Genomic DNA, 25,790 nt, shown 5'->3' on the forward strand with positions numbered 1-25,790 from the left:
CTGCTGTCCTCTCAGTGCTAGAATATTGCCCAGTACACACTAGACACTCAACAAACATTTATGGGATGAAGGAATGAATGATTATTAAATGTGAGTTAGTGTTAAGCACGATTTTTTGCATCCGGTTGCTTTGCAACTGGTTCATATGGTAACTCGGCTACCTAGAAAGCAGCTATGGGAGCTAGAAGAGCTGGTGGTAGAGTGTACTTTGGTTCCCAATTAACCACTCCCCATCCCTATAAGAGGATTAGACAGCCCCGCACATTGTCACATGACGAGAGGCACCTCCCTGAGGGACGATAGGTCTCTGCCCACTGACGTGGAGCTTTAACCAACGGAATGTGGGCAGAAGGGACAGATGCTGCGTCCGAGCAGATGCTTTGAGAGCCATCATGTGGCTTAGCCATTGCTCTTTTTCCTTCCCCCATGAGAGCAGTATACCCCAAAGAGGGGCCCAATTTTCCTCTTGAATGTAGGAATGACAAAGACACAAGGAGCAGAGCCTCACCTGACACATGGCAATCTTCAGCAATCACTTAACATCAACGAGAACTAAAACTTGGTTGTTATTAAGTCGACAAGATTTTCAGGGCTCTTTGTTACTGCAGCATAACCTCACAAAAGCTGACTGATACAGGGCTAAGGAGTAGCACTAAAGAAGTAGCTAGGTTAAACGACCTCTGAATTCCCTTCTAGGCCCTCATTCTAGACTCCCTGGCTCATTCTCAGTAAATGGGACATGAGTCACTTTAGGAAAAAAGAGACACTTTAGGAAAACAATATAGCATATCTTTTAGGGTCTAGAGTCAGGCAGTCCTGACTTGCTCCTGGCTTTGCCACTCACCAGCCACGAGATCTTATTCAAATTATTTAAACTCACCAAGCCTTAGTTACCTTCTCCACAAAATGGGGATGGTAATTTTTCTGCCTCTGAGGGTCAGTATGAGGATTAGATGAGATAATGCCGAGTGCCTGGCATGTGGTACACCCTCCATCAGCAGGAGTTGCGGTGGACATCTGTCATATTCATAGCTGCCCTGCGTCTTTGGAATAGTCTTTCTATGTTTGAGGAAATTCCCACATTACAAGTTCAACCTCCCAGAGCAGGCATCAGAACTCTAACTCCCAGCCTCGCTGGCAGCCAGCCTGCAGGCCAGTGGCCTCGGTGCCTGGGGTCTGACACTTGGCTGCAAGGTTTGGATTCAGAGGCAGTAGGCTTTGTGAGGAGCTTCCGTGTTTTGCTGTCATGATGGACGTAACGATGGTAGGATTCCAGGGGTTTGCAAAGTTGACTTCCTGGGGAAGAGGGGCATCGGATGGAGGATGTGACAGTGACAGTTTTCTTATTAGGCTGGTGCTTCAGCGTAGTCTGAGGTTTTATTTCTGGAAACTGAGCTCGAGCCTGACTCTGCAGCCAACCCCAGTTCCCCACTCAACAATTCAGGGGGCTTTGCAAGTACCTTGTAGTAAATTTTTCTGCATGAACAACTAGACTGTATTTCATATGCTTACAATGCTTACTAGAATTAATATTATTTCATTACCATTATTAAACAAGAGTCATCGGTCTTCGAGGCCTCCAGATACCCAGGGGGACTGCAGGCCAACTAGCATTGGCTGGTAAATCCCACACCAAGTTCCTTGTCCGGGCTGGGTGGGGAATCTGCAGTTGGAACCTGTTAAGGAGACCTAATTCCATGTCTGCCCTCGCCTGGCTCTCAAGCGGGGCCTACACTCTGCTCCTGGGAGCGTGAATTGACCTGAGGCCCAGGGTGGGAGGTGGGGACCCTCCCCTGTCCCTCCCGTCCCTCCAGGCTTTCTTCTCCTGGTCTCACTCCAGGTTTCTCTTGATTGGCTGCACTGGGTGGTATGGACACCAGAGGGCGCTAAATGCTCATTTTGGAGGGAAGCGTGTGGATTTTTTTTTTTTTTTTTTTTTTTTTTTTGGTGTGCGTATGTTTTAATCTCTACATTTCTGTTAGGGAAAGAAATGACTTGGAGACAACTAACCAGTCTGTCTTATAACCCTAATGTAGCAAATGTATGTGCATTGCCTGCAACTTGCAGGTGAGGAAACGACCCAGACAGGTGAAGATGCAAGCTTAAGGTCACATGGCTAGAAAGTTATCAGGGCAGGAACTTGAACATAAACCATCTCTCAGAGAGGAGGACGGTGCCAACACCGTAGTTTTCTTAGGGAGGGTCATGGAGAGAAGGGAAGGAAAGACTGTGGTGTTTTCCTACAGAGGTCTCTGTGGCAGCGCTGACACTCAGAGAGCTTTCAGTACAAATGCCAATTCAGCCAGCATCTGTTGAGCCCAGGACTGCAACCTCAGTTGCCCATGGGGACTAGGCAGGTCACAAAAATGAGGAAAGCAGGTCGGGTGGGCAGTGGGGAGTGGTGGGGACTGTGGCCAGCTGGAGGGTGTATGTTACAAATGAAGGGGACACCACACTCAGGTCCACCAGCTCTTGCCCTGTCAGGATGCACGTCAGGGTGTTTGGGTTTTTCTGTTTTTTATCAGAAGCTGTATGTCTAAATGTTATGAAATCCCCCGATGTTGAAATACCTGTGACAAATGCAAAACTTTTTCAACTCAACTCTCTGAGCCTTGGCGTTCTCAACCTTACAATGAGGAGACTGTCTACACCATTGGCTCCTTGGGCCACAGGAGTGTTCTTTTTAGCCTTGTGCCTGTTTCAGGGAAGGATCTCACGCTGGTTTTGCGCAGCTCCACCCAATGGCAGGAGTGAGAGCTGCCATTTCTAGTCCCCTTTTGGTAGCAGCTCCCCATCCATCTCAGGGACTTAGGGTTGTCCAGAGAAGCCTTTTCTGTTTTCTGCTTTTCTGCTCCAACAACTCTTCCCTGTGGGCACAGAGGTCACAAGAAATGGTCTCTAACGGGATCTACTGGGGTTCAAGGAGAAAATGATTAGGATTGCTTTATATTTGTTGATTTTTATTTTTGTATATCTTGAATATTTTAAATAACTTTTTATCTTGTCTTTTCAAATTTTGTTTTGTGTATGGCTCGGAATATGCCGAATGGTAGCAAATTAGTGCATACATCTCGATTATAAATAAATAAACTAACATACATTGGCATGGGGGCTCATGACTGCTTGGGGTACCCAACTCCTGCCGTGGGGTTGACCTGATGCCTGAAAGGGGAAAACAACAGGCATAACAGGGAATTGTGGATGCGGAGACATCACTCAATAGTTTCAAAGTTACCCAAGTGCCACAGTTGTTAAAAAAAAAAAAAAAGCTTCATAATATGTAAAGCACTACACAAATGCTTGTTATCAAATTAGTCAAATATACCCAGTCATTTTTAAATTGTCTGGAGCATGGTAAGAGTTTGCTTTAAAAATGGAGGCTCTGTTATTATTTTTGCCGTTGCTCTTGGTATGGTAACACCGTGGGGCACCACTGCACTGGTTTCTGGGTCAGCTTGCCCACTGTGCTGAAAGCCCCACTGAGGCCAGGGCTGCGTGAGATTAACCCCTGGAACTTCAGATGTAGCAGGGGGCAGGGTGGGATTTGAGCAGGGGTCTAAATGATCTTTGTTAAATGGCTGAGATGGAAAAAAATCAACGGCTCAGCCTCTTTGGTGGGAACTTGGATCCTGTCCCAGCTACAACCCAGCTCTAAGGGGCTCAGAGTTTAGATCCCCATCCAGCTCTTTGGAGAAGAAAGGCCCTGGCCCTGTTGAACCCATTCAAATGCAAGAGTTACTGCGCTTAGCAATAGACTCAGGCTTGATAAATTGCTATTAACCATTTCCTGGCCCAAGACGCAGCAAGAGGACAGAGTATAGAGCAGATTTATGTCAAGCGCCCGGGACCAGCATTCTTTCTGCTTCTCAGGCGGGAAGCAGCGTCCTTTCAAGGCCCTGGGGGGTGCTCTTTGATGCAGTGTGAGCCTTTAGGAATAGACCACATGGCTTAGTGTTGGTGGTCAGAATCTGGGTACCTAGGTCCTAGGCAACTTGGGCTTTTCCTGTTACAGTCAATTTCTGCAACCGAAAACTAAGTTGGCTATAAACTATCACTTCTCTTTCCTCTGTCACTTACTAGTTGTAGGACCTTGAGCTGGTTACTTACCTTCTCAATGCCTCCATTCCCACATCTTGGAAATGGGCGTCGTAATAGTACGTACCTCCTAGGGTCATTGTGATGAGGATCCAGGGGTGCTATTTAAGTTTATAATGTTAAGGAAACCATGCAGGTCGAAGGGAGGGAGGTGCTAAATCTGGTCTGATTACTCTCTGAAGAAGGATGAACCGAAGTAACCTAAACACTCAGGACTAAGTGTCTGCTGCCAGGCCTCTGATTCATTTGTGCACAAATGGTTGTGTAAGAAAATATTGGGCCCCTTTTTCTTTAAATCAGCTGAATTCAGACTCTCAGTTCCCACCAGAGGAATATCTACTCCAGTCATTCCGAGGTCCCACTTGGGACAGACTGTGTTTTCCAGATTGAGTTTCCCACCAACTAGAATATCTGCAACTACATCGCCTGCCCTGCAAGCGCTTCTAGAACTTTGCCACCCCTCATCGAGAGGAGACTATGTCCCCTCCCCTTGAACCAGGTGGGCTTTCGTAATTGCCTCCGCTCATAGAATACAAAGGAAGTGATACTACATGATTTCTGAGGCTAGGTCATAAAACGCCATAAAACGCCATATGCTTCTATCTTGTTCTCTGTTAGCTCTTGAAACCCAGCCATCTTGCTGTGAAGAGGCCCCAGCAGCCTGCCGAGAGGCCTCATCGGGAGGAACTGAGGCCTTGGACGCCAGCTCTAGCTGAGCTCCCAGCTGACAGCCAGCACCAACTTGCTAGCCAGCTGAGTGAGTGCACCATCTTGAAAGTGGATCCTCGGGCTTCCCTGGTGGCGCAGTGGTTGGGGGTCCGCCTGCCGATGCAGGGGACACGGGTTCGTGCCCCGGTCCGGGAAGATCCCACATGCCGCGGAGCGGCTGGCCTCGTGGGCCATGGCCGCTGAGCCTGCGCGTCCGGAGCCTGTGCTCCGCAACAGGAGGGGCCACAACAGTGAGAGGCCCACGTACTGCAAAAAAAAAAAAAAAGAAAAGAAAGCGGATCCTCAACCTCCAGCTGAATCAGCTGATATTGTCTAGAGCAGAGATAAGCCTTCCCCACTGAACGTACCCCAAATGACAGATTTATGGGCTAAATAAATGACTGGGTGGTTTGTTACATAACAATAGGAAACAGATGCACCACTCTCGCCCATCCCTCTCCTCCTCTTTCCTCCCAGAGCTGTACAAGAGCCTTGGGGCTTTTCCTAGGCCCAGACACCGATGAGACCCTGACACCCATGTTCTTGTCCACAAGGACCTTCAGATCTCCTGCTTTGCCACCTTTGGGGTGGAGAATCTTTGGGAGGCTAGGAACCCATGGCTATACCTTTTTGAGGTCTTATAACCACCATCTCCCCTACCTCCAGGTTGGCCATTTGACATGTTTTGGCCATGCCATGTGGCTTGAGGGATGTCAGTTCCATGACCAGCGACTGAACCCAGGCCACAACAGTGAAATCCTGTAACCCTAACCACTAGGCAACCAGGGAACTCCCTAGAGTGGTTCTTCTTGCCCCTTTTCCTGCCTCCAAAACTCCTGGTTTCACCTCTGGAATGGACTGGAGAATTTCCCAAAAGATGGAAGTAATCTCTCACTAGAGGTGGCTGTGCTCTCTGCCTAGAAAAGTGACCGAGGTAAGTCATGGTGAAGCCTGACTCCCGCTGGAAGAGAGGAAATGCTGAAAAACCAACCCAATTTGACATTTCAGTAAATAACTGAGACACACATCTATTCATTGACTGTCCGTTAAGCTCCCAATGTGTGCCCAGCATTTCGCTGGGTGCTGGGAAGACAAAGCTGAATGGCAGTGCCACCCACAGACCTGGACAGGAAATCCACCTGTGTCCACCCAAAGCCTGCACCCCACCCTCCTCCTCCATCATGCTTCAGGTATCTAAAAACCTAGAAATCTCTGCCTAAACGGCCCAAGCCCAGTTTTAGGGCTTTTACACAAGCGACTTCTCCAGGTCCATCCGTCTGAGGGTACAACATGGCCCCGTGTGCACCCCTAGAGGGGTGACTTGAGTGGCAGCTATAGGCAAGGTGTGTGGACAGAGTTTGGGCATGTGAGCTGAGGTGTTCACAGGCCTGAGTCCTAGGCTACTTGTGACACAGGACACAGATGGTGCTAGGAAGAGAATTAGGGCGGGTGTGCTGAAGACTAGTGTCAGGGCTGACTCACCCCGACACCCACCATGTCCCTGCATAGAATTACAAAGAGTACAAGGATTCTAAATTTCAACATGGCCTCCTTGGTCATTATAAAGAATATTTCTCAAGGCAGGAGAATAGACATATTTTATTTTACAGTCTGTTAAATGTTTAGATATATATGTGGGCCTCGGTTTTCGCTATCAACATTTCAGAGTAGCTCTGTGGTACAGGACCAGTGCCCCAGGCTGTAACTCCTATGGGAAACCCTCTTCTGTGGGCTGCAAAGGATGGTGGGAGAGTCTGGCAGAGATTCCAGAAGCTGCCTGCAGACTGCCCTCCATGTTGCCCCAGCTGCCTCCATCTCTAATCTGGAGTGACAGAGACAGGAAGGGGTGGCAGAAGGGACTCATGTGATCTAATGCCTGCCTGGGGGAAGGGGGGCATTGCTGATGGAATCCAGCTGTTTTGCCACCTGCCAATCACCATCACCAACACCCCCAGCTTGAGGGGAGGGGACCCGGAGCAAGGTAGGAGAGGAAGGTATTTCATGCCCATTTTGCACGGATTGGCTAGGGTGGGAGATGGAGTCCAGGCCAAGACAGAATAGCACTGTGGTTCCCGAAGTATGGTCTCTGGACCCGTAGCATCGACATCATCTAGAGCTTTTTAGGCTCTTGGCCCCTTGCAGGAAAGATGCTGTCCTTCTGTAGGAAGGGCAACAGTATGGGACACTTCTGGGCTTAAAGAACTCCCCAGCCCCACTCCTCCGGCTTGGTGTGGAGATTCTATGAAAGGGACTTTTTACTGGAAAGAAAACATTTATTTACTGAGCATGCACAGTGTGCAAGAGTGGAGAAACACTTCACGAGCACTTCCACATTTAAGCCTCAACAGCCACCCTCGAGATTGCTATTATTTTTATTATCATGATATCTTTTTTTTTTTGCAGTATGCGGGCCTCTCACCGCCGCGGCCTCTCCCGTTGCGCAGCACAGGCTCCGGACGCGCAGTCTCAGCGGCCGTGGTTCACGTGCCCAGCCGCTCCGCGGCACGTGGGATCTTCCCGGACCGGGCTACGGACCCACGTCCCCCGCATCGGCAGGCGGACTCTCAACCACTGCGCCACCAGGGAAGCCCCATGCTATCCCTTTTAAGGGCTCAGTCTAGCGGGGTTAAGTACCTTCCTTGCCTCGCCTTGGGTCACAAGGCTCCCGGGAGGCTACTTGGTCTGTGTGATTCTCAGAGCACCCTGACTTCTTCACCTTTATGCTAAACAGTGGTTCTCAAACTGAAGTGTGATTCAGAATCACCTTGAAGCCTTGATAAAGCGAACTGCTAGGCTCATCCCCCAGAGTTTCTTACTCAGTAGATCTGGGATGGGGCCCCCAACACACATTCCTAACAAGTTTCCAGATGCTGCTGCTGCTGCGGGTCCAAGGACCTGCTTCGGGAACCACCGTGCTGGGCGGGGATCCAGCTCCCCGTCCTGCTCCACCCATGCAAGACCGGCACAATCAGACCTTCCCCACAATGACGTCCTTGTGAAATGCCAGTGAGATAATGGGAGTGAAAGAGCTTTGTCAGCTGCACAGCTCAATGGCTCTGGTCATAACCCAGGGACCTGAGGCTGGTCCCTGGGGTCTGGGTGTGTGGAGGGCTGGGATGCAGGTGGGGGTACCACAGCCATCCGGAGATCTTTTGCAGCCCATCTTAATTCTGAGCCACTTCTCAAGGGAGAAAGCCGGCTTCTCAGGGATGGACCAGCAGCCCCTGCTGCCCCCCAGCTCATCACCCCATGCCTTCTCCCTTACCTCTGGCAGCCTGCTAGCACTGCCTCAGCAGACGGCTGGTCCGGGCTACTCCTCCAGGGGCCAGTCCAGGCAGGCTGGTGCAGCATCAGGCCTTGTGATTCACGGCCTGGGACTGGGTCCTGCTCACCAGCCTTGTGAGACTCAGGGGCCGTGACTTCCCTTCTCTAAGCCTCAAGTTGCTCATTGGTAACATGGGCGCAACATCTGCACAGAGTTGTGCAAACTCAACGGCCAGTACTTTTAAAGTACTTTTCTAAGCCACAGCTTGGCACACAGCCTGGCCCCTGGCGAAAGTTCAATCAGTGGTAGCTGTTAGTATTTTCAAAAAGTGCCTGGGCCCAAGCCACCTCCTGGTAGAGGCCCGGACTTGGAACGCAAACCGCTCCCACGCCGTTCCCCGGTTGCACCCGGATACACCCGACCCAGAATGCCAGTGTGGGGATCCGGAGGCCTGCCTGCCTCGGGTAGGGTTGCCAGTGTAGGGCAGGGCAAGATTAGGGAGGCGGTGAAGCGAGGAAGGGGCGTTCCTGGGGAGAGGCCTCAAGCTAGGAGGGCCGCGGGCGGGGATAAGCCCGGAGGAGAGGGAGTCGGAGGCGGGGGTGGTGGGAGGGCCTAGGGAAGTGGCCAGCGGCCTGGGAGGAGCGTGGGAAGGCTGAGGAAGGCCGAGGAGGGGCGGGACCATTAGGAAGCGCCGGGAGTGAGGTTTCCCACCCGGCAGGGCTGAGGCTCATGCCCACCCAGACAAGGATTTATCCGGGCAGGGCCCGGGGCCTGGAGGGGCGCAGAAGACCCGGCCGAGGAGGCAGGCCCAGGGAGGGCCCCATCCACAGGGTGAAGTTGGGCCGTAGCGGGGCGGGGCGAGGGGCGTAGCTCCATCCCCCGCAGGACCCGGGCCGGGGCTGGCCGGTTAGAGCAGGGAGGCCGTAGCGGACAGAGCCCGATCCGGCTGGAAGCCAGTCAACATTCCTGCAGGGTCTGGGGGCGGGGCTGGCGGGCCCAAGTCAGGAGGCCGAGGGGGTGTGTCTGGGGCGTGGCCTCCGGAGGGCGGGGCCTGGCCGAAGCCTCTGCGTTCCCCGACGACTGCCGGGAGGGGGACGATCGAGCTACTGAACCCAGGGCTGCGCAGTCGAACGCTGACTGGGGCGCGAGCGGGCGACGCCAGGCTTGCAGCGCGGAGCAAAAAGCAGAGCCAGCAGGTGAGAAGGGGGTCGGGGGAGGCCTGCCGGCAACCACGAGCAAAGTTAGTTTTCGTCCCCACTTCCAGAGGCCGCTCGGGCAGTTTTCTCGCAACAAGTGACAGGTCGGGCCAAGAAGGCAGCTGGTGGGTGAGAAGGAACTTAATTAAGTTCCCAAGTCCTGACCCCCAGTTCTCCGGCTCCTCCGTGCTCCAGCTGTGTGAGCCCGGGTGCGTCCCCCGACCTTGCCCAGGACCTCTCGGGTTCCAGTAAAGGAGGAGGTTGGACTAGGTGGACTCCGTGTTCTTACTGCCCTTTCTCACTGAAACCCCGGAAGGTGAGGCTGGCAGGTGAGAGCGGACTCAACAGGTATTCGGATTGCGTCGCCCAGACTACAGTTTGTCTCCCTGCAGAGTGACACTGAGCAAAGTGAACTCTCTGCGAGCGTGAAGCGAATTGCTTTAAAGGTCACACTAGTTCCTCGCATGGGACTTGAACCCACAGGCCTGGGAACCGGGGGCAGAGCCGGGGGTGGGGGTGGGGGTAGGGTGGGTGCCCAAGTCAGGGACGTTTCAGCCTCCCCTTCCCCCCAGCTCTGAGAGCCTAGTAAGACTTGGGGTGGGAAACTCAGCAGGGCATTTGTCCCCCTCCCAGGGCTTTTCCAAGTGAGCTGGCTTGGGAGGCCCCTGGCGGAAACTAGGGGACAAGTTCTTATCCGGGTGAGTGGGGCAGACAAGGGAAAACCCCACAAACATTGGGCCCAGAGTCAAGCCCAGAGCCGGGGCTCTTGCTGCATGCCCAGGGCCCCTTCCTTGGGCTGGAGGTTTCTGTCCCTGTGGCGGTAGGTGCTCTGTGCCAGGGGCCATAGTAGTTGGGCAGCCTAGTTCAGTGGTCAAGGACTTGGGACCAAATTTGGATTCCACTCCCCCTTCAAACTTCAGTTTCCTCATCTGTTAAATGGGGGTGGTGATGGTACTCAACGGTAGTAGTGAGGACTTAATAGAATAATGTGTATATAGTGCTTAGCAAGGCGCCAAGCACCCAGTGAGGCCTCATTGTATGACAGCTGCTCTGATGTGGATGGGCAGGTGATAGACTGGCTTCCTGCCTGGGAATGAGACTGTTTTTGGAGGGCTGGCTGCAGCTCCTCTTGACCTTGTGAGAGCCAAAACTTGCCACCTGCCACCAGCATCACTTTGTCCATTTTGGGGTTGGGGAATGTGTCATCTGGACCAAAGAGTAGCTGAGTTTTCAGTAATATTGCTTGCAGTTGTTAGGTGTCCCGTTAAATAAACCTCCAAATGTTTACTTAGCACCTACTATATATTAGATGGAGCTAGGTGATACAGAGGTGAACTAGCCTCTGGGTTCTGCCCTCATTTTGAGCTGCTGACAGTGAGGTCCCCATCCCCACCATGCCTCTGCTGGAGAGGATAACTCACACCCAGAGCTCAAGGCCAGATGAGGTCTCATGGGTTTGTACTGGTCTGGTGGCCAGAATCCAGCTCTTCCATTGCATGCTTGGCTCAGGGTGGAGGTGAGGGCCAGTGTGGGCACCTTGTATCTGTTTGATCAGGGTTGGGCACTGAAGGTGGCTGGCTCCCTGCATCTCCTGGGGAGATGAGCCCTACACTGTGGAACCAGCTGGAAAACAGTATGGGACAGTGTTTGACTGAGGGCTGTGCTATGTGGAGGAAACAGCTTGTGTATGTATGGGAGGGTGGTGCTCAGGGCAGGTGAGACACGGGAGAAAGGGAGGTAGTGAGACTTGAACAGGACTTTCTGCCTGGGATCCCAAGTCCTGGTTGGGCTTGGATCAACTTGGGGCCCCAGACTCCCCTCTCCAAGCATTTGAGTGGCTTAAGATTAGAGTTTGGTCTGGTGGGGAGGGAGAGGGGTCAGTAGGTGTTGCCTGTGAGGGGGGCAGGGAGGAGATGTTCATTTCAAACAGTGTTTAGTAAACATCTACTGGGAAGTCCTCCTACCACCCCTCCACCCCATGTGATGAATGACGGACAATGACACACTGACCCCATCCTCAGTTGCTTACCATCTGGTGAGGAACTTAGACAAGGGGACTGTGATAGGAGATAGATGAAGGGTCAGAGGGATCTTTAGGAAAGCTTCATGGAGGAAGTGGAGTTTTGGGTGGGCCCTAAAGATGGCAAAGGTTTCAGTAGCCACAGCAAATATAGTGTTTTGGGAAGAGGAGGATGCCGAGGGGAAGGCAAGGAGGTCAGTGTGTTCAGGGCATTTTTTTTTTTTTCAACCTTGTTTGAAAGTAGCCCACATACTATATAGCAGACACTATGAGCGCAGCTTCGGTACTTTTACAACCACCAAGACCAGGGTTCAGATCCGATGGGAAAGGGAACCAGAGGGTTCAGGGGATTTTTAGGAAACTGCCAGATTGATCAGTCTGGCTGAAGAGCTGGGACTGTGCAGGGATGCGAAGGGGGAATGGTCGGTTGGATCAACTTGTAGAGGACCTTGAATGCCAAGGTGAGATGTTTGGATTTGATTTGTAGAAAGTGAGGGCCGCTGAAGGTTTCTGAGCAGGGGAGTGACATAGTCAGGGTGGCACTTTGGGAAAGATAGTCTTGCCAGATGCGCTGGGGTGCAGGACCCAGTGGTCAAGGGATAACGAACCGATGGCTGTGATGATGGAGAAGCAGGGGCCTGGGGGGCTTTGGGGATGTCTGCAGCTGGGGGATAGGAGAGGCACTGTTGGAGGGGAGGGGGAGCAAATGTCCCAGTGGGTGCCCTTTGTTTCTTTCGATCCCCCATGGAGCCTAGACCCTGGTGCATAGCGGGTGCTCAAGAAGGTGCCTGGATTGGGTGGGTGAAGGCACCGGGGACGGTGACAAGTGCTACAGAGTGATAGAGAGGGAGCCGCCCAAGAAGGCTCTGTGTTCGCCCAAGAAGGGGAGGCCTCTGGGCCAAGTGAAGGGAACTTGAGCCAGTCAGCAGGGGCTGGGGGGGCGGGAGAGCAAGGCGGCTGGAAAGAGGTACCTGCAGCTCTTCCCTCTCAGTCCCAGCCCAGGGAAGGCCAGAGTGAGAGGTTAGCCAGCGGGGTCGCAAAGTTCCCACATGCGGCAGGGGGGTGGATTTTGGGTTCCTCCAGGGCTCCTCTGAAGTTTCTGCAATGTGGGGCAGTCCCCTGTCTCTATGGCCTCAGACTTTTGAACCACTTCCTGGAAGCGCCTCACCCCCTTCTCTTACCCTCCAACCCTGGGGATGCAGCCCCTGTTCACCCTGAGGGCCAGACGGCCCCTCCTGGCCCAGGGCAGAGCAGCCCCGAGCCCCGAGCCTTGCTTTCGATTTGGAGCATCTGGGGCCAGCGGACACCCCCTGGTCGGGCTCAGCTTTGACCCCCGGCTCCAATTCTTTATACCCACTTCCTCCACCGCACGGGAAGCTCAGGGGGCGGTTATGATTTCACGGAAGAATCAAACAGTCAGGAGTTGGCTGTGTGAGAGGCGGGCGGGAGGGAAGAGCCTGCCCCTGTGTGCGACAGGCCGGGGCCAGGGTTGGGGGTCCGGTTTAATCTCAGCAGGAACTGCCCTGCCCACCGGCTTCCCCTTCTCTAAGCCTGGATCTGAGGGGCCGGGAGGGAAGCCTGGAGGTAAACATTGGCCGAGCTCCATGCTACACTTGCTTCCCTCTTCCCTTCGGCCCCTGATGCTGCCTGTGAGGAGGCCAGCCACAGGCCCAGGGCCTCTGTGACGGCCCCGCTGGTGTCTGGGGGCTGTCTGGTTCCTGACTCACCCCTGGGGTTCCCCCTACACTGTGGTTTTCCTGTCAGCAGCTGATTCACTCTGTGCTGACATGGAGACGCAGCTGAGGTGAGGGAAGAGGCCTGTCTTCTGGTTCTTAGTTAGTGCCAGCTCTTCTGTTTACAGGCTGTGTGACCTTTCATGAGTTCCTTCTCCTCTCTGGGCTTTCCTTCCCTCCTCTGCTAATGGCCTATTCTTTACTTGGCTCTCAGGGGATTCTGTAACCTGGACTCTGTCGTTTGTAAAGTAGGGCACATGTGAGTGCACACACCACACACACACACACACACATACAACACAGGGTCTCAATACAGAGTGGAACTGGACAATTCCACCTCCTAACCTTGCCTGCCCCCCACCTGAAGCACCCTTGTCTACCGTCTGCCTGTCCGCAGATTAGGGAGATGGTACAGCATGGTGGTGAAGAGTTGGACTTGGAGCAAACTCTTGGCCCTGACCATTCCTAGCTATCTGACCCTTTCTGAGCCTCAGTTTCTGAATCTCTAAATTGGGGATAATAATGGTAACGACTTCATAGGGTGACGTGAGGATAAAACAAAAAAGTGCATGTGTTGGGGCTTCCCTGGTGGCACAGTGGTTGAGAGTCCGCCTGCCGATGCAGGAGACACGGGTTCGTGCCCTGGTCCAGGAAGATCCCACATGCCGTAGAGCGGCTGGGCCCGTGAGCCATGGCCGCTGAGCCTGTGCATCTGGAGCCTGTGCTCTGCAACGGGAGAGGGCACAACAGTGAGAGGCCCGCGTACTGCAAAAAAAAAAAAAAAAAAAAAGTGCATGTGAAGCGCTTTGCAATTTTCTACCTACACATGGTGTATCCTCCATGAATGAGAGCTGCTGCTGCCCTTATTTTCTTCACCTGGCCAGTCTTCAAGGCTTATACTAGGCTGCTTCTCAGGCCCCCAGAGACATTCCCCAGAGCACCAGCCTTCCGTATGGGCCCTCTGTGCCTCTCCAGCGTGTGTGTACGTGCTCCAAGACACCAGTCATTTCCACCTGCGTAGTGCTCTTCCTGGGGGTGGCTGGGTCTCCCCACCGTGACTCTGAGCTTCCTGAGGGGAAGTAGGTCTGAACGTCAGTGGCAGACTTTCTCCTAAACCCCTCCTTTCCCTTCCCCTCTTTCCTCTGCGCTTGCCTACACTGAGTACTTGCCTCTTTGCTGCTGTTTGGTGGCATATAGAGTATCTCTGTGAACCCTCCCAGCCAGGGACTGCCCCATCCATCTCTGTGTCCTGACTCCTGGTACAAGGCCTGGCCCACAGCGGGCACGCAGGAAATGTTGGTTGAATGAATAAGTGATTCTCCTCAGGGTGGCCCAGTAGGACCCAGTTCAGAGCCAGATCCTCGGTGGCTCCTTTTGGCAAAGGCGGAGCTGGGAAGCAGGGTCTGGATGCCCCTGCCTTGCCCTTCAGGCCTGCCCGTCCCGTGCCTGCAACGGGGTCCAGGGAGGTGGGAATGGTGTGGCTGGCCTGGGATTTCTTCAGCCCAGGCTCCGGCTTCCCTCATGAGGCCCAGCCTTTCCCCTCCTGAGAGGGGAAGAGCCCAACTTCCTCCAGCCCCAGCCTTGTGGGAGCCACTCTGGCCCTTAGTGAAGCCCGACTCAGCCAGAAAAGGCACGTTCAAGTCAGCAGTTATTTGTGGAAGGTGTTCCTGCCCCGTGAGGCGAGGGCGCAGGGCTGGGGGATGGGAGGATGCCCTCCAGGAGGCCCACCCCTGACATTATCCCTGGAGACCACCAGGTGGGCAGCTCTGGGAGGCCCTGCCACTCTCTCCTCTGGCTTCTTTCCTGGAAGTGGGAGCTTCTGCCTTTCTTTGGGCCCCACCCCTGACTTTCCCTTCTGTGTCAAGAGGTGATCTGGGGTGGGAGTTCCTGAAGATTCTGGACCTAGGCTCATAGGACCCATGCAGAAAAGTGGACGAAGTGCCGGAAGCTGGGCATTAGGAAGCCTGGGTTCGGCTCCTGGCTCTTCTGTGACGTTGCAGAGTGAGCTGCTCCAGGGGAGTGACCTCCTAGGCCAGTTTGCTTACTCCTCAGGCAGAAATGCTCCAGAAGCCTGCCTGGGGTCCAGCTGGCCCTGGCCCAGGAGAGTGGAGGACGAACCATAGGCAATGTCGTGGACTCTGGAATCAAACTGCCCAGGGATGCTCATTTCTGCCTCTGCTCTTTACCTGCTGGGTGAGACCTTAGGCAAGTGTCTTAACCCCTCTGTACATCAGTTTCAGCATCTAACATGGAGTTGGTTATAACACTTACTTCATAGGGTTGTTTGAAAATGATACGAATCAGCGTACGTGAAGCATTTGTGAGACGTGCCTGGCACACAGTGAGTGCTTTATATGGACCAGATGTTTTGGATAGCGTTGCTATTATTAATAGGAAGCAGGATTTAAGTCTTTGGGGGCAGTCTTTGGTGAATGGCTTGAGTCTGGGAATTTGGAGACCTGGGTTCTGATCCCAGCTCATCCTTTACTTGCCATGTGACCTTGGGCAAGTTGCAGCCCTTTTTGGGCTGCAAAACTCTATTATCCTGCGTTTGCTGCACTTGGCTATTGTAAGACAGGCACATGTGATATCACAGTGCGGAGCTGCAGGGTTTTATTCAGGGAAAGGACTTCTGGGTGCCCAGCCTGTTCTCCTGCCCTGAGACAGCCACAGTAGGTGGGCAGGATCCCACACTGTCACAGAGGTACTGCAGACACAGAACGACAGGGCAGCCCCCCGCAATGGCACTCAACAAGGCTAAAAAGTAGGTGAAACATTTAAATATACACATAAGGGGATTATCTAGATCATATTACAGCTTTTTTTTTTTTTACTTTTCCCCATTTTCTGAATCTTCTGCAGTAAGCCCATATTATTTTTATGCTCCAGAAAGAAAGAAAGAACACACTTATACAATAAAGCTATCAAAAAACGTACTATATATATTTAAACAAAAATGCATTATACAAACGTGGGATCATATTGAAGTTCTTGTTGTTGTTAACAAATCATATTTATTTCAAAGGGGGTCGGGTGTTGGTTTGAAGTGGTTGTCAATTTGTCAAGCCTCAGAAGACTGAGGGAGTGTCTTTGGAGGGAGACAAGAGTCAGATTCTGAATGGGATCACAATCCTGCTTCCATTGTGGTGGACACACCCCAGGTGCCGCCTGGTGTTTAGAAAGCTTTTCAACAATGCTTGACGCCGACGGGCTTACTTTCTTCACGCGTAAAATGGGGATAATAATAATACATAATTCAGAGCGGTGCTGTGAAGGTTAAAGGAGCTTCACACGTTTAAGTTGTGAGGGAAGCCCTCTTCTTCTGAATTTGGAACCAAGTGAAAAGAACAGTCGACAAAGATGGAGCTCCAAAGGAAGCCCCGAGAACGTGGCTTTAGATCCAGTCCCCAGAGGACTGGCTAACCGTCTGCCCTGGAACTGGCAGAGTTCCGGTCCGGTCACAGGCAACTCTGAACAGGGGCCAGCCTCCCTGCAGGGGCTGGTATTATGCAGAGGAGCAGCCCGGAATGGACGCTGCCTGCGGGCAGCCGCCGAGCGTGCCCGGTACGTCTCCCAGATGAACCAATCAGATAACCCACTGCTGGGGTCCTGGCCTGAAGTGAAGAAGTGGGTGGAGCGAGGCCAGAGGTGTTCTCCCTGTAGAGGTCCCTCCTCAGGGAAACAAGTGGAGAGAGAAATATGTGTTCCTCCTCATAAGTACAAGGTGCTTCCAGCGATGCCTGGTAGGCAAACACTCAATGTTAATTTGACGTTGCTAACAATAATGGTAGCAATGAGTAATTCTACTACTGAAGTTGGAAAATTACTCTCCCACCCACTGTCTTAGGATATGGAACATTAGAATGTTGTTGCAACGGGACATGATGAGACGTCCTCATTTATAAAGGAAATAGAAACTCAGTGGGGCTGGGGGATGACAGATTTGTCTGAGATCCCACCGCAAATGAGTGGGTGGCTAGCTAGGCCCTGGGTCACTGACGGTCACGTAGGCAAGTCACCTCCCTGACGCTTTGACCTCTCTGAACTCACAGCAGAGGAGTAACTGCGGCAGGAGGCTGTGTCATTCAGGGGCTCTCAAATGCCCCTCTGATCCCCTCTCTCACCAATTTCGGTGAGGATTAAATGAGATAATGGCTCTGGGTAACATGCTTAGTGGTGGGCCCAGCACGTAAAACTCCTTCCATACAAGCCAGAGGTTGATTAGGGTGATAGTGATGAACGAACGCTGCGCCTTCCACCCCTTTGAGGAAATGACAGAGTCCTCCTCCCCAAAGACCAAGGTCCCCGGTCTGGAGTAAAGGAGCTTTCCAGGGCCGTTTGGAGATCTGGGGGTCAGGAGGGCCTTAGGCCTCTATGGGCCTGGTCCTCTATAAGACAGTCTGAGCCCAGCCTCAACCTGGGTGCTTTTGACTTAGCATGAGGGCAAAGATGGAGCCTCGTGACTAGAGTCACAAGATCGTAGTCTTGTGAGCAGCATTACAGTTCATTGAGTCAACCTACCTACTCAGTCCGATCCCACGGACAACATTCAGCCTTTGCTCGCACACCTCAAGGCTTGGAGAGCTCACTACCCTTCATGTCTGGACATATCTGACTCTTAAAAAATATTGTGTAGAATTTGAACAAACCCACTCTCCCTTAACTTGTTGGTCCTGATCATGCTTTGGGGACCACTTGGGGACCAGGTGGAGTACGAAGGCTCTCTGGGTGTGGGGGAGGGTAACCAGACCTCCCTTGTAGCGCCCCGCCCCACCCTCAGGCCAGAAAGAGACATTTCTGTCAACTTTTTGTTGTTGTTTATTTTGCTGATTTTTATTGGAGCATAGTTGATTTACAATGTTGTGTTAGTGAATCAGTTATACATATACCCACTCTTTTTTAGATTCTCTCCCCATTTTGGTCATTACAGAGTGTTGAGCACTGTTCCCTGTGCAATACAGTAGGTTCCTGTGAGTTATCTATTTTATACATTGTAGTGTGTGTATGTCAATCCCAATCCATTTCTGTCAACTTTTTAAAAAAGCCTTCATCTCTACCTGAACCAATGGACCCTTTAAAAAAAGGCCCATTGAAGACATAGTTTTGTGGGAAAAGTTGGAGGGTGAAGAACAGATGCAAAGGAGGAAATAACCGCTCAGAGATGTCCTGTGAACAGTTTGGTGTTCACACACACACACACACACACGATTGGGATCATACCCTATGAACCACTTCCTGTGCTGCCACTTTTAGGTTAACATTGTAGAGGGAGGATTTTTCCACGTTATTCAATATTCTTCCACAGCGTGTTTCCCGGCTCCCTAGTATCATACCACGTGGATCTGCCGTGACCCAGTTAAGCATTCCCCTGCTGTTGCACACTTAGGCTGTTTAGAATTTTTCATTAGTACCCACATTGCTATAGTGACCAGCTGGTCCGTACGTCTGTTTTGTTCTCAACTTTAATGATCTTCACAGACTGAATTCTTCGAAGTGGCTGTCTCGTCAGATGGTTTTTAAACTCAAGGTCCAAGGACCAGATTCTTGGGAGAAAGCCCTTTCCCTGATACGCACCAGCATGTACCCGCACATGTCGCTCCAGCTTTCCTGGGGCGAGAGGCACTGTCCGTCCCTCTGTGCTGATTAGCAAGCTCACGGAGGGAAGGGGGCAGGCTCTTGGGGCGTGTGTGGGTGCACAGGAGTCAGACAGAAAGAGAAAGAGAAAGAGGAGCTTTTCCTCCTCCACTGTAGTCTGACTTTGGACCCTCCTCCTCTCCGGGAGCCTGCAGTGTCATTAACTAATTATGGGATCTTTACTCTTTAATGACCTCTCTCCATGGTGACTCCTTCCTCCCCAACAGCCTTCTGGGAGCCAGGGAAAGTGAGATGAGTCGGTAGGAGGAGGTTTCTCTGGAGTAGGGCTGGGGGGGTCATGGGCTGGCGCAGTGGTTCTCAAACCCTGATATACCTCAGAGTCTCCTGGAGGGTTTGTTAAAGCACAGATCATACCCCCAGAGTTTCTGGTTCCATTGGTCTGGGGCGCAGCCTAGGAATGTGTGTTGCTAACATGTTCCCAGGAGATGCTGCTGCTCTGGGTGTGGGACCACACTTTGAGAACCAATGGAGTAGTGGATTGGGGCAGGGGAGGCTGTGTAGTGAATTTCAGCTCCTGGGGCTGCTGCCCGTAGGAACCTTGCCTTGTTTAATAAAGGCTTGTGTGAGATCTGAACTCACCTTCCCCCTACCCCCACTTCATCACCCCTTCTCCAGTATGCACTCTCCAGTAGCCATGTGCAAGAGGATAAGATGATTACCACCATCCCTATTTTACAGAAAGGAAAACTGAGGCTTTGACAGGCGATCTGATAGATCCAGGGATGCTCTGAAAGCCGGCAGGAGCGCTAATACAGGACCCCTGGCCTTGTCACCTCTCCCTGCTCCTCCTGAATCTCATTCCCCACCCGCCCCCCACCCCCCCACCAACACACACACACACTCTCTGGGCTTACCTCATGCAGGTGTGATGCAGGAGCAGAGGTGCCTTCCCTGAACCCTGTGCCTGCCCTGGGGGACTCCAAGTGAGGGGGCTGGGAAGGCAGGTTCCCCATCATCTCTGAGCCAGGGTCTTGCTCTACTTTTTACCCCCACTAACCATTCAGCAACGTGATCTTCTTCTGAGATCCAGTGTTCTCCAGCCAGTTCATGTTCCCAGTTATTGTTCTGGGCCACTTTTCCGGGAGGCTAGAAACTTTCTTTGGTTGAGCCTGGGCACTGTGTGGTGGGCACAGCAGAGGGAGGGGAGAGAACCCTCACCTGTTGAGCATCTGATGTGTGCCAGGCCTGGCCCTGGGCACTTTGCAGCCGTGATGTCAGGTCATCCTCCCAGCAGCACCCTCCCCCCAGCAGAGGTTATCATCAGCCCCTATTTACAGATGAGGGAACTGAGGCTCCCAGGGCTGAAATGACTTGCCCAACGTCACAGCTGAAGGAGGCAGAGCTGGGCTTTCAGTTCCGAACTCCAAGGCTGGGCCCCCTGGTCTGGAGTGGCAGCGGATCCTGGACGGAAGGAGCTGGGATGTGGGGGACTCAGCCTGTGCTCCACCACCATCCATGCAAAGAGGGTCAGCCCGAGGGGCAGGGCTCCCCTGGGACTCAGGGTCTTGCAGTGGAAGGACCCTGGCCCAGGCACCAGGAGACCCCGTTCAAATCATACTTCATTCACCTCAGAATGATACCTTATGCTTTACAGCTTTTAGCAGTGGACATTTTCTCACGTACTTACTCCTGCAAGCCTCCCAGCACCTTATGAAATAGGCAGGGAGGGCATTATTACCGAGCCCATTTTACAGATCACGACAGAGGCTGTGCGTGAGATGCCCAGCTAAGGAGGGGATAGAGCCAGGACTTGAATCTGTGTTGTCTTTGCTCCCCGTCCTGAGGCTGGTCCGTCCCCCCAAGCTGCATCCTCAGTAAGGAGGGAGAACTCTGGGCTCCTCTATTCTCAGCTCAGGATTGTGGGTCCCAGGGCTCTTAGTTGGGGTGGTGGCTCTTGGGTGCCAGGGGCCCAGGACCCCGGGAAAGGCTGGCCGGAGATCCTCACTCTGGGCCAGAAACCTTGGGGAAGGAAGATAGGGTGGTCCAGGCTGCCCCTGTTACCGGTTCCTGCCCAGACCTGGACATTTGAGGTCCCTGGTGGGAAGGGGGATCTGGCCACGGTCCCCCTCCCACCTCAGCTCCTGGTTGCTCTGAGGACTGTGCCTGCCCTCCAGATACACGATACAGAATTTTCCAGCCTCTCAGGCCTCGGTGCCCCTGCCCTGTGGTTCAGCCTGAATGCCCTCAGCTCATCCCTTATCTCCTGATCTGCATCTTCCTTGTCCCTCCAGACCCAGTTCTAGCCGCCTTCTTTCCTGTGGCCAAGCCAACTCAACTGTCTTGGGTTCTGTCCAATGAGTAAACTGGCTAACAGGGTTAGATAACTCACCAGGGTGGCCATGAGAGCAGGGACTGTGGTTCCATTGGGCCCAAGCCCTGGGGGGTCTGCCAGGCTGGCAGGGCTCAGGGCGCTGGGTCTGCATGGGCTGGGGACAGCTGAGTCCCTCAGGGTCAGCCTCAGACCTGTGACTCATACTTTGGCCCCCCTCCCCCCCGCCCCACCCGAGCAAGCCACTTCTCTTCTCTAACCACTGGCTTCTTTATAAAAATAAGAAAGCTATCTTCCTCACCACCCGCTGTGAGGCTGGCGTGAGATGCAATATGCAAAGCACCTGCCCCTGATGTCTCGTGGGTCCCAGGTGCTCGGGAAGTGCAGATCCCTCCCCTTGCCTGCAATCAGCTTGGGTTTCATTCCTCCTCCACCCACCCAATCCCCTGGGATGGGTGTCTGGTTGGGCATTGGTGTCAGGCCTGAACTCTATCTTCTCTAGCTGGGAGGTATTCTAGGCAGATAACAGGGGAAGGATTGGGCAGAGGGACAGAATTAGCTCCAAACAGGCCCTGCCAGCCTCACGTTGTGAGCCTGGGCACAGTACCTCCTGAGCCTCAGTTTCCAGGTCTGTGGAGGGGGCATACGCCTGTGATCTGTGTTCTCAGGGTCACACAGGGCTTCCTGGGAGAGCTGGAGGAGTGGGGGTGGGAATCCAGGTGACCTGAAGTGCTGCGTGCTCCCTCGCAGGAGCCTGGAGTCCGGCCAGTCCCAGTTCATTTCCGTGTCCGCTTTCCTGCTGCGACACAGACAGCCCCCTTTCCCTCTGGCCACCTGGAGGCTCACCAGGCTGCTGTGCTCTTGGCTCTGGGCCTGGCGTACGGGGTCACCATCCGTCTGAACTCGTTTCTTCCTGTGCAGCTCAGGGAGCCGGCCCAGGCCTGAAGCCCTGCCTGACTCAAGGTCCCTTCGCTGAGAACTCTCAGAACCCCACGCCTGGCCCCTGGGGCTCACTGGGGGCACAGACCCCTTCCAGTAGGACCAAGCCCCTTTCCTTTCCGTTTCTGTCTGTCTGCACACACCCCTCCTACCTCTCTATGGCCTGGAACCTTCTCGCGGTGATAATAATCACCATGGTTCCCTTTGTTGTGCTGGAGCATTCTGATTCCTCAAGCCTGTTTCCTCCCTGTAAGGTAGGAGTGAATTGCTGTCATCCCAGAGAGGGGAAAGGACTTTTCAGAGCCCGCAGTGGGGACTCACGACCTCTCTGCCCAGCCCCGTCCCCCAGCCCTCAGTGTAGGCACGCCCCTGGAGTTGGGAGTGGGAAGTGGGTTGAGAGAAGGCGAGGGTGGCGGAGTCCTAGGTCTCCAGGGTTGCAGGGGCAGTATCCCTGCTTCTGGGGCTGGCGTAGGGACTGTCCCCATTGCGGAGGGGGGAAAGTTGAGGTTTAAGGGAGAGGAATGAGATAGTGAGGACCTGGCTGGGCTTTGCTCTTTCCTCCCCAGGGCTTGAGTTGGGGGGATTCCATGGGGCTGTGTGGGACCTGGGTACTCATTGTGCCTTAGGCGCTGCGGGCTGAGGTCAAGTCCCTCACCCTGCCTCAGCTCCCGTAGGGCCTGGGAGTGGCTCCAGCACCTTTCTGGTGATAAAGACCCAGCCTGCTCACGAGTCTCCGGAGGGGTGCGTGTGCGTGTGCGTGTGTGTGTGTGTGTGTGTGACGGGGTGGGTGTGTTTGTCCAGGCACCGCTTGGCGCTCCCAGAATCTGGGGGAGGCCAAGGCTAAGAAGAATGGTTTGGGGAAGGGATGGGCCATTGTTGAAGACTGGGGGCGGAGGGTGGTGAACACCCCGGGTGGGCTGCAGGGCAGAGCTGGGCTGGCTCCCAGGGTGGGGTCCTGCCTGGGCCAGCGAGGCCTGCACGCCAGGTGAGCTTTTGCTTCAGGCGCCCCCTGGGGGCTTCCCGTGGAGACCAGAGAGGGCCTGAGGTCTGTGGGCTGGAGCCCTGGCTGCACGGGAGGCTCCCTTCACCTGGGATCTGTCTGTCCTTCTCTGCCTGCCATTCTCTGTCTCTCTTCCCTCATCTCTGCCTCTGCCTCTCTCACTCTCCCCTGCCTCTCTTTTTACCTGCCCCACAGCCAATGCCCCCTTCAGTCTCCCATGCCTCTGAAGCCAGAGCATCTCTGGAGGTGTAGCAGGTGTTGAGGCCCATGGCCACCCTGGCTGAGCCCAGTCTAGGGGAGCTGGAGCCGTCCCAGCCCTGCTCCTTAGCAATCCCTGAGGACCCAAGAGGCCCAGGGAGCCCTGGACAGGGATCCCTGACAGGCTGTGCTGGTCTCCTCTGTGACCTGCTTTCCTGCCCCAACTGCCAGGTGTCCGGGTGGGTTAAATGGCCGCCGCCCTGCCTGGGAACGTGGGGCTTGGGCTCTGCCTGCCATGTGGGAGGTGCAGCCCTTCCTCCCAGCCCCGGAGGGCCTGGACCCCTGCAGCTGACTGTGGAAATGGGGCCCCCGGGCCACCCCTTGCTGGAGCCAGGTGCCCGCCACGGGGAGGACTGGCCGTGCTGGAGTCCCGGCCCTGTGTCTGGAGTGAGTGCCCTGGGTGCTCTGAGGCCCTCAGGATATGAGAGGGAGAGGCCTGAGAGCTGGTCTCAGAAACAGGGAGGGACGGACAGAGGGGAAGGCTGGAGGAGGCCACCAGCAGAGAGAGGGACAGGTACAGAGGGGAAGAGACTGGGGAGGCGGAGGGACTGAAGGACAGAGTGGGGAGGGCCCAGAGGCCCTGCAGTGCCCCCTCCTCCCCTGGCCGAGTGGCCTCTAGCTGGGTCTCAGGTGGAAGACCCCCTCTACCCCCTACCCTGCACCTCCAAATTCTTGGAGTTACAGACCTGCCCTTGCCCTCCTCGCTCTCCATCTTTTCTGTGTTTTCCCCCCAGGACCTATGAGAGAAAACGTACCTGTGTATACCTGTGTGTGCAGCACTTTGCCTTTACTGTGTCTCACTCACCTCCCTCTCTGTCTGTCTCTCTCTCATCAAATGTCCCCAAAGCCAAAATAGCTCTTAAGCCTAGAAAGGTGCTGAGAAGTACAGCTTGGGAAGTAGGAAGTATTAGCCCATTTTCCAGATGAGGGAACTGAGGCTCAGAAAAGTTAAGTGACAGTGATGGGTAGACAGAGCCAGGGTTTGAACCCACATCCGTCCGATGCCCACCCCAACTACTCATGCCAAGATGATTGGGGCTGCCAGATGGTGCTCCATGAGCGTCTGTGCAGGAGGATGCTCTGGGAAGGCTGCTCGGAGGAGGTGGCATCTCAGGGGCCCCATCTCTTCCTTCCTGAACCCAGGGTCTGGAGGGTGTGTGCTGTGACTGCTGCCATGTGAGGTCCCCGATTAGAGCCCCCCTCCTTCTTCCTAATCACCCTGCCACCCTGCGGAGGGCCCACACCCAGCTCCCAGCCTCCCCACACCCAGCTCCCAGCCTCCATCTCCGCAGCCCTGACCCAGAGGGTAACCCTTTGTTAGCCACCTGTGCCTGGCTGGCCAGGCCCCGGGATGGGTGTGTGAGCTGGTCCCTGATGCCTAGTGCCTTCCCAGCATGTCTTCAGTTGGCTGGGTCTGGAGACTGTGTTGTGAAACCCAGTTAATGTAGGTTGGGCCTTGGTGAGGTTATTTTAATTACATATCATTTATAACTTCATTTCTGCAGGCAGCGCAGCATGACAGTAATGCTCAGGGGCTCTGGGTCAGGTTTTGGGGTTCAGCTCCCAGCCCTGTGGTCTGTGTAACCATGGGCAAGTCCCTTCACCCTGAGTCTCAGTTTCTTCAACTGTGAAATGGGGTTAAAAGCAGTGCTTACCTCATAGGGTCATTGCAAGGATAAAGTAAGCCAGTGAAGCGCTTAGCACAATCTCTGGCAAATAGTAACTGTAAAAACATTGGCTTTTGTTATTACCGAATACTGAGGGCTGTGTTCTGAAGAGCCCATCCTGTCCCACAGAGGAAGAGCTGGAGGCTGGGTAGAATCCCCGTGCTGCTTTATGGTGATGCTGGTGTGTAATTGCTTAGTTTCCTGTCTCTGCCTTCTCCAGACTGAGCACTCCCTGAGGGCAGGGATGGGTTTCATCCATCCACTTCCTGTGTCCAGCTCCGGCCCAGCCAGAGTTGGGGGGGGGTCAAAGAACTGCATTGATTCAGGCTGGAAACTGAGCAGAGATGGCCTCTTGGGAGCCCTCTGGGAGGGCAGCCCCTCAGGCCTTCTGACCCATGAGCGGTTCTGACCCCCTTGAGGTCGCCTCTGAGGGTTAGGCCTGGGTTCACTCACATCCTGGTGGTTCAGCCTGGCCCTCTGCACCCACCACTGCCATAGCTGGCTGGTGTAGGGTAAGAGTTCCACAGCCCCTGTGTGCTTGTTACACCTGCAGACACCTGGCCCCACTCCTGGGTACTCTGATTCCATGGGCTTTGATGCTGGGTGACCCCGTGTGAGAAGGCTTGGCAGTAAGGAGCAGTATCACAAAGCTGGTAGGACATTGGACTCCAGAGTCAGAGGGTCTGGAGGACAAAGTTCAGCTCGGCCACTGTCCTCCATGTGACTGGAGCAAGCGCCACCGCCTTCCTGAGCCCCAGACGCCCAGCTTGTAAAACAGATGATGAAGCCGTGCTCTCCACGTGGCGGGGGATGTGGGCTTAAACAAGATAAGATCCGTGAGGCACCGTTCACGTGGGGATGCTTTCATTAACATTCATTGCATCAGTCCTCCCTCTGCCTGACACCTATTTCAAGTTCTTGGGTGACGATAACTTTCCAGGGTCAGTTTGTAGGAATCTTTGTGTGTCCCACATCTCAAGGGAGA

At 53.9% G+C, this 25,790-nt stretch overlaps 1 protein-coding gene across 2 annotated transcripts in view; it reads left to right on the forward strand.

The window, feature by feature from the left end:
- Positions 1-9,148: 9,148 nt before the first annotated feature.
- Positions 9,149-25,790, forward strand: part of CD82 (CD82 molecule) — a 49,735-nt gene continuing 33,093 nt past the window's right edge. The window contains exon 1 of one of the 2 annotated variants that reach the window (XM_082844364.1): positions 9,149-9,264. The gene's annotated coding sequence lies outside the window, so the exon portion shown is untranslated. The remainder of the gene's footprint in view (positions 9,265-25,790) is intronic. The other variant, XM_082844363.1, reaches the window with a different exon arrangement.

This window comes from Leucopleurus acutus (assembly GCF_964270905.1).
Source record: "Leucopleurus acutus genome assembly, chromosome: 8".
NCBI lineage: Eukaryota > Metazoa > Chordata > Mammalia > Artiodactyla > Delphinidae > Leucopleurus > Leucopleurus acutus.